Raw genomic sequence first — 14,464 nt, 5'->3', positions numbered from 1 at the left:
GGCCCTGACCGGTTGGTTCCAGGTTAGAGCTCTTTTCCTGGTTTGTAGATGGCCACCTTCTTACTGTGTCCTCCCATGGAGAGAGAGAGAGAGACAGAGAGAGTTCTGGTATCTCTTCCTTTTTTTTTATTTTTGAAAATATTTTTTAATGTTTATTCATTTTTGAGAGAGAAGGAGTCACAGAATCCAAAGCAGTCTCCAGGCTCTAGCTTCCAGCACAGAGCCCAATGTGGGGCTTGAACCCACGAGCCTTGAGATCATGACCTGAGCCAAAGTTGGATGCTTAACTGACTGAGCCACCCAGGTGCCCCTTCTCTTCCTTTTCTAATCAGGGCACCAGCCTTGTTGGATGAAGGCTCCACCTGTAGGACCTTATTTAAGCTTTGTCACCTCCTATGCCTTGTCTTCCCGTAAATTCACACTGAGGGTTAGGGCTCCAACATGAATTTTGAAGAAACACAATTCAGTCGATAGTATGCCTCCCCAACCCTCAAACTTCACGGCCTTCTTATATGCAACATACTCCCATTCCATCGCAACATCCACAAAGTCTTTGCTCATTCCAACATCAGCTCCCCAAGTCTCATCTAAAAGTCATCTACATCAGACGTGGGTAAGAATCAAGGCACAGGGAATCTTGAGACAAAATTCCTCCCCAGCTATGAGCTTGCAAAACTCCTAGTCTTGGAAACGCAAAAGTTTTGGAAACTTTTGTGTCTCCAAAAGACAATGGTGGGGCAGGCATGGGATGGGAACCTCCATTTTAACGGTAAAAGCAGGGAAGAAGCAAGAAGTGATGGTCCCAAGCATGTCCAAACTTACCAAGGACAAGTCATGAGGTTACCATTACAGAAAATTCCTCTAAGTGTGATATATGACATCATCCTTTAATTCACATTTATATTTGTTGCAAGACAATCCGACTATAAAGGCAAACGTGTAAGTAGTGAATTAAAGCTATAGCTAAATATAATCCTTCTGCAAATTTACAACATGAAAGGTAGCATTAAGGCCCCCGCAAAACCAGGGAAATAGAAGCATTCCGCAATTAAGACCAAGCAAGACCTGAGTCCGTTGGCCCTGCCTTATTCCAGGAACACCCTGGATGGTAGGTCCCATGCGTAGCTTCTCTAATTTATTCAGGTTCTCATCTCCCACGATCCTGAGATATAGCAAATCTGAAACCACCGAGGCACAGAATCAGGTTGAGAAGGGGTGCTAATAAAAACCAGCAGATGGGAGGTGTCTGGGTGGCTCGGTTGCTCGAGCGTCCAGCTTTGGCTCGGGTCATGGTCTCACAGTTCGTGGGTTCAAGCCCCGCGTCCGGCTCCGTGCTCACAGCGCCGAGCCTGGAGCCTGCTTCGGAATCTGTGTGTCCCTCTTTCTCTGACCCTCTGCTGCTCACGCTCTGTCTCTGTCTCGCTCTCAAAAATTAAAAAAAATAATAAAATAATAAAAAAATAAAAATCAGCAGGTGGATATTGAAACCGGTGTGTAATGCAAGAGAGAAAAGCCCAAGATGAAGTAGGGAAATTCCAGAACGTTAAGTGGGGGCCGTGACACGTTGAGCAGAAATAATCCAAGAAAGGAGAAACAAATATATGTGCTCAGGAAGAGATTAGGGAGAGGTAGACAAAAGGCCAAGCAGGGCTCTAGGAAGGAAATGCTTGGTAATTCAGCTTAATTCCGTGAGATACCGTGTCTCTGGATTAGTGACTTCTCCTGCTGTGGTTCATATACCAACTCACAATAATGTTAGCTTAAGAGTGCCACCAGACACGTTAAAAAACCTGACCCTGTCATACTAATCCTTTCTGTTTTCTTGGCCTGTCTGAATAAAATTGCGGCTCTTTTCAATGCGTATGGCTTCTCTGTGCTCTTTTGCTGCAAAGCGGTTGCGTCCCTGCCTGATTTCTGTGATCTGGACCCCCTTCCGGGCTGTAACACAGCCTCTCCCGCAGCTGTAGCCCATACCCATCTCTAACCAGTGCCTCCTTCCTGTCGGACCTGGCAGCTCTTTTTATGAGCAGACACGTCTTCTTGAATTATTAAAAAAAAAAAAAACGTATAAAGCTTCTTATCCGCCCTGCTAGAATATGCATTCCTCTGAAGGCGTCACATGCTACAAAGTGCAACATTAAGCAAGCCTTTACTCCAAGGTCCAGCCAGCAATCCCCAAAGTATTTGGTTACAAAAATCATGGCTATGTCATTCTAGATGCCCTGGCCGCCGGCGTGCAAGTAATGGCAAAGGGGGCAGCGTGGAGCCGATGCTGCAGAAAGCGAGTTGTTTCCCAGGGAGGTGGGTGCCTGTTTCTTACCTCTCCTCACCTAGTGCTCCTGCGGGGACCCGATCCGCTGCAAGGAAGTTTACAAATACTGTGTCCTGGGCTTTGACTCCTGGAGCTATTCTGAGTCCTCTCCACCTTTTTCTTTTTCTTTTTTTTTTTTTTAAACACTTTTGTTTATTTTTGAGAGACAGAGAGAGACAGAACGCGAGCAGGGGAGGGGCAGAGAAGGAAGGAGACATAGATTCCGAGGCAAGCTCCAGGCTCTGAGCTGTCAGCACAGAGCCCGATGCGGGGCTCGAACTCACAGACCGCGAGATCATGGCCTGAGCCAGTCAGATGCTGAACTCACTGAGCCACCCAGGCACCCCCTCTCCACATTTCCAACCATTGGCTCCCTGGAGAGGGTTTCTCACCCAACAGTCAGATCAAACAGCTTTTTTTTTCCTCTTTCTTTCTTTCTTTCTTTTTCGTGGGGGGACTAGAAGTGGGGGAGTGGCAGGGGGGAGAGAGACAATTTAGAAATGTTTTAAGTTTATTTACTTATTTTGAGAGCGGGAGAGCAAGCATGCGAGGGAGAAGGGCAGAGAGAGAGGGAGGGAGAGAGGCTCAAGCAGGCTCTGTACCATCAGTGTGGTGCCCAATGTTGGGCTCAAACTCACGAACATGGAGACCACGACCTGAGCCAAAACCAAGACTTTGATGCTTAACTGACTGAAACACCCAGGCGCCCTGAGAAACAGACAGAGAGAGACTGAGAGAGAGAGAGAGAGAGAGAGAGAGAGAGAGAGAATCTTAAGCAGACCCCATGCTCAACTTGGAGCCCAAGGTGGGGCTCAATCCCACAACCCTGGTATCACGACCTGAGCCGAAATCGAGTCCTATATTCAACCAACTGAGTCACCCAGGCACCTCTTGAAGCCTGTTTCTGCTCAAAGCGCTTCATACACCCCGTCCCATCCAACCCGCCCTAAGGCGTCACTTCTCCCACTTTGTTTCCTGTTCCCCTTTCTGTGGACACCACTATCAGGATCCTTAGAATGTTTTATAATTGTTATACACTTACCTGTCGCTTTTCCCAATTTCTAGTTAATCTGTAAGCATCTGCCAAAGGTGAGGCACTGTCTGAAATTGTGACTGAGACAGCAAATCAAACACACAGCAGCGCCATGATTTCATGCAGGTTCCTAGTAACAAAGAAGTCAGTGTTGCGTCATTTCGCAGACTGATGTGCCCTGATGTGTTAGTGAGAATGCTACCCTTATTTAAAGCCTCAAAGGTCCAAAACCGTCAGAACTGTATCTGGTAATTAAAAGGTTAAAAAAATGCGAATAAACAAACACGATTAAGCAACGATCAGATTGTTGTGCCTCACTGGAAAGGGCTGGCATTTTCCAACTCTACAAAAAAGAATTTTGTTTTGAATCAGCTTTTACCGTGTTGAAATCTCTTTTCTAATTAAAGTAGGTTTTTAGGCAGGGTGCCTTGGTGGCTCGGTTGGTTAAGCCTCTGACTCTTTGATTGCGGCTCGGGTCACGATCTCACAGTTCGTGAGTTCGAGCCCCGCATCGGGTTCCGCCTGGACAGTATGGAGCCCGCTTGGGATTCTTTCTCTCTCCCTCTCTCTTTGCCCCTCCCCTGCTTTCATCCTCTCTCTCTCTCTCTTCCTCTCTGTCTCTCTCAATTCAAATAAATAAACTTAAAAAATATAAATAAACAAATACATAAATAAATAACGTTTTAAGCAAAATTTTGCACGGAGCCCCACTAGGCATGCTCCCTTTTTTTTGCTCTCCCTCGTGGAGGCCCCAGAAACCCTCAGTGAAAGCCAAGAGCTGCATCCAACACAATTTGGAAATAACCACCTAGAGACTCTAAGGTTTACAGGTTTGAATCCATAAAAATAAAGTTTATTATAAACAAATGTTCACTTGTTGGTATGTTGGTACCACCTGACCTGTGTTTCCAATGTTTTTCTTCACTGTTCTAAACAGTTAAGGGTACTTCGTTATTAAAATATTACCGGTAGGTATGTAAATGAAAGCAGTAAAACGATGCTCTAAGATACGTCCTCCAAACTTCATCCCATACCTGTGAAAAACACGCAGCCAGACTGGAGCTGAAAACAATGCGAAGGTGCTTTCCAGCTTACAGTGCCTTTCCTATTGTATATGCAACCCAATTTCAGCCTTCCTATGCAAAGCTCGCCTCTAACGAGGTGTGTATATCAACGTTGCCAGATGCTTTCATTCATTTTTATAGCTATTTGCATTGTATTTTCATCATCGGAAGCACAAAGCAATATGTCTGTGACGCAGAGTCAAATTTTGCACGCCCGGCCCCCTGTAATACGCAGACTCGTCAGACTTTGAAGCTCAGAGGGTGGGTGTTAGACATTTACTAGGAGACATGTGTTTGGAGCTTTACCAAATCAATAACTCTCAAAACGCAGTTTGAAACATTTGTGAAAGTCATATTATGTGCAGGTAGGCACATCCTTCAAACCTGGGAATGTTTTGTATTTACCGGATGCACAGGGAGATCAAAGCCTTTTGTCATAAATGCTCTCAGTAATGCTGTCAGTGTTTGAAGCACCTCTTTGAGGTAGAGGTCTGGCTTTTTTTTTTTCCTTTCTTTCTTTTTTTTTCTTAAAGAGCATAAAATCCCTTGCAAAAACAATGACCTATATTAATAGCATATTTAGAACCTTAACCAGTGCTTCCTAACATTAAGTTTTATATTTAAGGCTTTGATATAAACCATGCTTAAAATATTGAAACTATTGTCCTACTTTATGAATGCAGCCTGCCAACATTTCTTGCACACCTACCCAGTGCAGAATATTGCAGTGTGTACAAAGCCTGGCAGACTATTAAATTTGCGACTTGTTTTCCAGAACGCTTTGGCAAAAATCTTCATTTTTCTTCCCAAATGGTATGCTACAATTAGTAAATATCTCTGTGTTCATTATGCATCTCAAAACGTCTCAAAGTTGGCTGAGCTGGGAATCCGAGCTCAGTATCTACACATTCACGTTGGACTGCCGTGTGTTGTAAATGATAAGTTTCCAGGGACAGTTGGCTGAAAGTCCCTCTGCCAAATGTTCAGCGCACAGGACATGAGTGCTTTAAAGTCCTTGATAAGTTAGCATCCTAGTCCATCCAATGCATTCTAACTAATTTTCCGTGAAAACTTTTAAACCGTCCGTGTTGCGAATTTGGAAATAGTTACAAAAATACAATGCTGGTCACAGATGCATCCTCCAGGCAATAGTTGGTCACCTGTGAAGTCACTCCAGATACAGAGAGTTGGCATTAAAGGTCTGCGTGAAGCTTAAGTGTGCATAGCCAGGAGACATTCTCTAGAAGTAAGGTTAGGGGCATTTCTTATATTTTGCACCAGCTAATTCTGATTCATCTTTTTCACTATGGAAAAGGGAAAGGAAGAGTGGACGATCTTCAATAAAGAAAGACTAGACTCTTCAATCCTGCCCCATCCTGTTGCCAGGGACGGATTTAGGTTTTAGGTACACAGTGGAAGGCAGAATCCATGCTTCTTAACAGAGCATGATTGGAAAGCAGCAAGCATCCAGCAGGCAGTAATTCCCCGTTTGGGGCGGGAAACAAAAGACTGTGTTTTGTTTAGCTCGCTCTTAAGCAAAAACAGCCCTTGGTAGAAGGCGGAACAGGAGACAGAGGAAGTTGGGGGACTGAACGGAGGGGTTTTGGTAAAGAGATTTTTATCCCTAAACACGAAAGCTCAGACCGTGTGCGACTAACGGCTTTTTGTCCGGGGGGAAAATTTCAATCCGGTGTGAATAGCTAGGAAGTGTTCATTGAATGGACATAAGTATTGGTATAAGTTATAGCACAGCCTTCCTGCGTTTAATTGCATTTTGGGAGAGAAAGGGGAATCTAACAGAAGTCCTCAGCAGTTGTTGAAATGTCCCACAGTCGAGTGTGCGTCTTTGCTGAGAAATGAAAGTTATATTATGTGCTACCTTTTCATGTGTTGCATGTCTTTGCCAGCTGTGGAGACATGTCAGATGCCATTATTCTGTAAATTTTCCTCCTGCTCAATTGCTAACCTCTTGTTGACAGTAATCAGAACTTGATGGAGGGGCCCAGGCGGGTGCTATCTGATAGTCGGGGCTGGGGTGATATAGTATGTGACAGTTGGAGTATTATATCCTGTAGGATGATGCATCATCAAATAATATTTCAGATAAGCCTTCGTCTTTCAGCAGAAATGTAATTGTTACTCATCTAATAATATTTCCAGATGGCACAGTGGGTGAGGTATGGGCTAAACATGGAGGGAGACGAGGCTCAAACGTGAGGCGAAAGTAAACTGTGAAATAAAGAAACTTACCAGGGATTGTGCAGAAGTGCCCCACTTTTGGCAACACTCGGGTTGCATGAGATTGGCCGTGGTGAAGAAGTAAGGAAAAGTAAGGTGTTTCGCATTGTTGTGGGGTAACATTTGGATACAACGGAAGGGTCACTTGAAATGCTGCCCCTCCCCGCCCCCCCATCAGGTTTGTTTCAAAAGGGCAACCATTACAATTAAAGTCCGTAAGAGTTGCCTTTATAAATTTCAGGCTGGGGCACCCAGTTCATAGAAATCACATTCTCGCGGGCTGCATCTTATAATTACTATCTGGATATTGCAATATACCTACCCTTCCAATGTTTCCCACAAACGTTGATTCATTAAAAAGCAACATTCAAAAGATGGGTTATCAAATCACACGTCTGTTGTTGCTAAATAACATTGACTTTCACTAACTGGCACAGTCTCTCCTCCAGAGCATAGTACGGATTTCTGGTTTTTTGACTAACTTGCCAGCACTTTCTGCAGATACATGGCATTCGCTGGACTAGAGGGCATGGCCTTTTAAATTATTAGACTTCTCGGCAATTATACCACTTCCCTGATAACCGAGCATATGACATCTACAAGACGCGTTTTCCAAACTTGCAAGCGAACGTTTAAAAGCAAGTATTCAACAACGTCTTGAATTTTTACTCAGTGAAGGATTTTTTTTTCATGTTTATGAGAATGAAAAGGGAAGAAAAATGCCCTAGAAGTTCTACAGCGTCCGGAAGCAATGCTTACGTTACCGGTCTCATAATTTACCTCTACATTTTATACTACATACCTCAAGAGTCTTTGTTTCTTATGAAGCCGCAGGACTTTTATTGCACTATTTGGTAGACAGATTCTATCTTCCACTGTTTTGTTTTCTCAACTAAACGAAACACAACAGCCTAAAGTCTGAGACATCAGCTTTGGTAAATTTTCTAAAAAAAAAAAAAAAAAAAAAAAAATCCTTAACTTAGATCCATGAAATTAAGAATCAAGAATATTTAGTGTGACATTTTGTTGATTCAGATCATTTTTCCTGCAAAGTAAAGCTCCAGCAGGACCGATTGGATGTATGTGAATGTATTCTTTTTTTAATTCCATTTGGAAATGATAACAGGTTTATGGAGGTTCTCTGAAAGAAAGCACATTATTTTTTTTATTTATGTTTTTTTAAGTTTCTTTATTTTGAGACAGAGAGACACTGTGTGTGAAGGGGAGAGGCAGAGAGAGAGGGAGGGAGAGACAATCCCAAGGAGGCCCCGCACTGTCAGCACAGAGCCCGACGGGGCTCAAATTCACAAACCGTGAGATCATGACCTGAGTCAAAAATCAAGAGTCAGACGCTTAACAGACCGAGCCACCCAGGTGGCCCGATGGAGGTTTTCTAATGTAAAGATCAAATCACCTTATACAGTTTTCATGCATCTTCTATTATTTTAAGAATGGTGAAAATTTCCAATTTAGCAAATGAGAAAAATCCAACTTCATGAATTAACTACAAAGTGATAGAGTGGATTTGCTCAAATCCCGGAGCAAGTAAATAAGATAGACAAATTATAGGGGAACCTGGGTGGCTCAGTCAGTTAAGCATCCAATTTCGGCTCAGGTCATGATCTGGTGATTCGTGAGTTCGAGCCCCATGTCAGGATCTGTGCTGACAGCTCAGAGCCTAGAGCCTGCTTCAGATTCTGTGTCTCCCTCTCTCTCTGCCCCTCCCCTGCTCATGCTCTCTCTCTCTCTCTCTCTTGCTCTTTCTTTCTCAAGAATCAATTAACACTAAAAAAATTAAAGAGAAATTAGAATATATCTTGTCTTGCTGGTATTTCTACTACCAAGTTTTAAATTGTGTTAATATATTAGTGTTTTTGTTTATGGGCATAAATGAAAAAAAAAAGCTTCAGGTTATTTGTTGACTTGATCATAAACTAACAGCTTCTTGATAATAAATGCCTGTCCAGGTAGCCAAGTCTATTATCCCTATCTATCTATCTATCTATCACTGTATTTATATTTCTGTTTATTTGCATTTTTTAAGGGCCAGGAATTAGGGAGTAATAGGCTTACAGGGTCAGTAATGACCCATCCCATTCTTCCTGAAGCTAGTGAGGTACCTTCCGTAGCCTTATTGCTGGATGAATTACCGACACGAAGACAATGTACCTCACGTATCTTAGCTCAATTTAAGATCTTCTCGTGTGGAAAAGGCGAGCTGTAAGACTACACCTTACATTTTTTTTATTAATTTAAAATTTTATTTACTTATTTTGAGAGAGTGAGTGTGCAAGTGCTTGTGCACAAGTGGGGTAGGGCCAGAGAGAGGGAGAGAGAGAGAATCCCAAGCAGGCTCCATACTGTCAGCACAGAGCCCGAGGCGGGGCTCGATCTCATGAATCGTGAGATCATGACCTGAGCCGAGATCAAGAGTAGGACGCTTAACAATGAACAAAACTGTCAGAGCTTTTTCTTCAGTCTACGCTGCTGTTAATTTAGCCATAATTTCAATGGTTGCTGGGGGAGATTCTTAGGATATAAAATAAAATGAGGCAGTGTTGAATGAGGCCAGTTTTCCCAAAAGATTCCATATCCTCTCTTGCATATGCATGTGTTCTCAAACTGGGTTCTTTAAGTGAAAGTGAATACGGCTGCTCTTACTTTGTACTTTGCATCCCCAATCTCATAAAATGTTCATCAAATACGTATAAAAGCTACCTATTACTTTCGCGAATATAGAGATTAAAAAACTGAAGCCCGGAGAGGTAGCTTCATTTGCCTGAGGACACACATGCCTTAATTGATGGGCCTGGATGCAGAAACCGGGTCTATCTGTCTCCAACACCAACATGGTACCTCTCTAACATGGCACCCGGCTGATAGCTTTGGCGCACTGCTTAAGACAAATCACATAGATACACTTTTCAGGAGGATCCTTTCATAAGCTTACGCCGCTTTGCTCCGCTCGTGTTCTTCCCTTTTTACCTTATTCCAACCTGTGCGTCACCAAAGAAAAATACATTTTCTAGCCACCACGGAAACTGCCCATAACAGCAAGTGACGGTGATCATGACACCGTCAGTCCTTTGAGGGACAACAGGGAGGCTGCCTTATACGTTTTATGTGTTAGCACATTAGTCACGTAATGCATTTATTTATGTTTTTAATTTATTTGTCAAAAGCTCTGTGTGGGACTAGGTTAAACAATGCAAAAGTTTCCATTATATTGGGCCAGCATGTTGATCTCTAAACTTGACACCAATTTCAGAGCAACCCTAGACTAGAGCCGACCTCACAAAAGTTTTGTTTGTTTTGAAAACAATATACAAACATAATAAGTAGATATTTATAAGAAATGTATACAGCCGACTTCGGCTCAGGTCATGATTTCGCGGGCCGTGAGTTCGAGCCCCGCATCGGGCTCTGTGCTGACAGCTCAGAGCCTGGAACCTGTTTCAGATTCTGTGTCTCCCTCTCTCTGACCCTCCCCCGTTCATGCTCTGTCTCTCTCTGTCTCAAAAATAAATAAACGTTAAAAAAAATTAAAAAAAAAGAAATGTATATCTATTTATGTATAATATACTCTGTGAATAGATAAGATATAAACAACAATATGTAAGTATGCATAATAAATATAGCTAACATTGTTGTCTTTGTTCTTTCTTTCAAATTTACTTCCAGAAGTGACTTGAGGTCACTTTTTCCAAAGTATTACATGCATCTTCAGTCACTATATATAGAGAAAAGGGTCAGTGAAATCTAGCATCTTGGGTTTTGGTTATACATGTATCTATTGATAATTAATATCAAGAGAATGTTCTATGATTTCAACTTTATCAAATGTGTCCTCTTGAAATTACCATGACCATTATTTTCTAGATTGTTTCCCTTACAATTATTTTCTAAATTTTTTTTCTTTATTTATTTTAGAGAGAGAGAGAGAGAGAGAGAGACATAGTGTGAGCAGGGGAGGAACAGAGAAAGAGGGAGACACAGAATCCAAAGCAGACTCCAGGCTCTGAGCTGTCAGCCCAGAGCCTGACGCGGGGCTCAAACTCACAAACCCTGAGATCGTGACCCGAGCTGAAGTCAGACACCAAACCGACTGAGCCACCCAGGTGCCCCTCTTACAATTATTTTCTCAAAGAACTTCCCTGTTTGGCATTTCTGAGAGAGAGAAACCAAACCTTAATCCAGTTTAAGAATCTATCGATTGATAACATTTCATTCAATAATACACAAATATCCAGGATGGTGTACTTAACCAAATCAAAATCTTTGACTTTTCAGAAATAAGTAGGAAGGAAGACTGGAAGGAAGAAAGAGAGGAAGAAAGGGAAGAACTTTTGATCATTACTAGAAGACTATTGTAGTCTAGGCGTTTTACGGTTGGATGAAATTAGTGCCTCTCTTTGACTATTGCAGAATTCCAGGGCAGGTGTGAATAACCTCAGAACATGGGGACCTTCTGCAAAGTACATTAACTCTCAATTACTAATAAAAAACAGATTGCATTTAGAGGCAGAGTACATCTGGGAATTGAAATTCCAAGACCGCACATTATTGCTTGCTTAGGGATACCGTGTTAGGTAACGCTGAAGAAAAAGGGAGCCGTGGAAAGGCCAGTAGTCTTTAACATCTAACACCAGAGCACGTTCTGAGTGTGAACCATAATACCCGGAGGGACTGGAATCTAGGTGTCTGCCGGCTTGATCTAATCCCATAATGCAAGAAACTAAAGACAGTTGACAGAAGCCAGCGATTTTATGTGTGTGTTTTGTTTCTAAATTGCCCACTGCTATTCAGGTGTTCCACAGGAGGTAGGCAAGGGCCGTTTTCATAAGTTGGGCCCATATGTTTGTATTCCTGCCCCAAAACAAAACAAAACACATACAATGGCTTTTCATCTTCCCCCTTTTATGCTCCGTTACTCTCCCTACTATTTCCACTGACCGAGGCAGAGGAAGAAACACAGGATTCTGGCTGAGTGTGCAGTTGGAAACTGTTAGGAGAATGCAAAAAGCACTCTCCTTAGAACTACCAGCATTTTCTCCAGCATCGCCCTCCTTCTCGCCCCATCCCGAAGACCTTGATTATAACTGGTTTTACGACACCATGCCTTTTGACTCCTTCACCACCTGCACCAAACATTCTTCTGTGCAAAATCATGACGTGTTCATTCAACCTACCCAGTTCCATAACACAATTACAGCTTTTTTTTTAAATTACAGAAACTTCTGTTGCTTTCGAGTTACAACAAACTCAGGAAACAGAAAGAAACACTGAGATGTGTAGAGGTCCCGCGTATAGCCGGCCAGCCTGTGAGGGAAGCAACTTAAATCTCAGTGTGCGTACAGTTGGGTGGGAGGCGACAGCCCCACAAGGAGCATGTTGCAGGCCTGGGTCTCTTCAGCAGAGTGGAAATGAAAACAAAATAAAGAGTTTAATCGCTCCCAGCAAAAGGGGCTCTTTGAGTCTACATATTGACCGAGAAGGAGAGATGGAGTTATTGGGAAGGAATTGAAACTTTGAGGGGTGGGAGGAGATCCTTCCTAATAGAAAGTTGGATCATATTTCTGCTCTGGGATATGAACATAAATTTTTAAAAAGCTATAAAAATCAGTATCTCCAAACCTTCAAAAAAGTGTTATGGATGATATCTGGTTGGTGGATGCATCATGGTTTTGAGTATGGCTTCAAGATTGGCACTCCACAAAAACAATGACATCTGCAGGAAGCTGGCCACTGCTGGGTTTCATATCCAATCCCACAGGATTATTTATCACCTGGGTACAAGCAGTGAGTATAGCAGCAATGCGTTCATTGGATTTGGTTTTCAACTTCCTCTCTACAGTTTTGTCTTTGTGATTCCCTAGAATAATGGTTCTCAAAGTTTGGGGAAAAAAAGAAATTTCTGCGAGTTGTTTTAACATTCTGAAACCTTTCAAACCCACTTTGACATAAAAATTCTCCTGATCTCCCTTATAAGTATTGAAAGACTGTTGTTATGCTGGTCTAGAGTATTTTGAATATTTACGAGCTATGTAACGACTAATTTAACAAATAAATCAAGCGTGTCGCAGTTTGTGTTCAATGTAATACTATATTTTACATAGCCTCTCTTTGTGAGCATCGGGGTGAAAGAACTCAGGATATGATCACCAAGATACATTATTTTTGAAACCTTCACCCATAAGATTGAGTTTGCCAGTATCTTGGAACCAAAGGTATTTCAATAATGCTGTATTAAAAACTAACTAAAGAGTTAGATTCTGAAAAATAAATCACCCTATGTCAGAAAAGAAATACACGTTTCTGGGAGCAGACAGAATATTAAAAGCAAACAAATAAAAAACTTGGAATAAAATAGTTGTTGGATTCTCAGTGTGGCAATATTCTACATTTGCATGAGGAAATGAACAAAAAGCATATCAGAACCCTAAGTCATCATTGCCTTGCAGTCAGTTACCTTCAGTGAAGTTTCTATAAAAAAGATGTTTTCCTTCTGTCCCTACATGGAAGAGAAAAGAAGAAAGATAACGTTCTAGATCAAAAATGATGTACGCCATAGGAATCAAGGCCCCATGACAACAACAGGCGAAGGCCAACCAACAAAACTATTGGTGAAGAACTCAAACTTCAGATAAAGTTTAGAATTGGCTGTAATATACAAGTCAGGATCACCTTTAATCAACTCAACAAACCTCAGATAAAGTTTAGAATTGGCTGTAATATACAAGTCAGGATCAACTTTAATCAACTCAAACGAGCAAAGAGAGATGGCCCAAGGGATGATGCTTAAAGATGAGAATTAAAAAAAAATTAAGACAACAAAAAAGTAGTAAGCACCACAAGAAAAATCATCAAATTCATGTGGACTGGCCTAATGTCATCTTTTTCTCTCCAGCTAAAAAAGGTAATTAAAAAAAAAAAAAAACATGGCCTGAGAAGTGATACTTAGCTAACATTATCAGCTCTTAGATCCGAACACATAATCTGAGTCACGAAAGACCATTGAATGTCACCTTACCTGTGTGTGTAGGGTGACACGGTGCTTCCATGAACCTGACTGAAGAATAAAATGTAAGGCAATGCATCAAACAGAGTCTAATACTGTCTCTCAGTTGGTCCTAACCATTGGTTCTTTGATTGGCCTGGGCCTCCATTTGATACTGTTTCTCATACCCTGTCCTAGTCATTGCTTAAATGAGTTAATTTTTATAAAGTTGTTAGAAATGCTTGGTGCCACGTGAGCTTTATGTAAATGTTATTAAATAAATAAAATCTGCCTCTTCCCCAAACAGTTTAGGTTTCATGCTCCATGGACAACACCTACGTCATTGTTCTAAACTCACTTTCTCAATTCTTGCTCTATCACACACACTTGAAAGAAAAATCCAGGGTTTGGAAAGAAAGAAAAAAAAAATCATGGTTATCTCTTCACCTAAGCCAGGCTTATGAGCGTCCCTGGGGGAAAACACACAAACAGGGAGAGAGTGGTCAATGCAGAATTAAGGGCAGCACCCACAAGTGAAGATTCAAATGTCCCCAGCCTACTCACGGTATCGTAGGCATTGTCCTCTGCCTTCAAAGACCTGCCACAGTCCCTTTTCTCTGGATCATTATTGTGGACTGAATTGTGTACCTCCCCCCATCCATATGTTGAAGACCTACCCCCAATGTGACTATGTTTGGATAGAACATTTACGGGGATAATGAAGGTCAAGTGAAGTCAGAAGGGTGGGGCCCTAATCCAACAGGACTGGGTGTCCTTTTAAGGAAAAAGAGACAGAGCCTGCCAACACCTGACCTCCAGAA

Source organism: Prionailurus bengalensis, chromosome A1 (genome assembly GCF_016509475.1).
Source record: "Prionailurus bengalensis isolate Pbe53 chromosome A1, Fcat_Pben_1.1_paternal_pri, whole genome shotgun sequence".
In the NCBI taxonomy this organism is placed as follows: domain Eukaryota; kingdom Metazoa; phylum Chordata; class Mammalia; order Carnivora; family Felidae; genus Prionailurus; species Prionailurus bengalensis.
The sequence above is the reverse complement of the archived record's forward strand: the minus strand, read 5'-3'. Positions refer to the sequence as shown.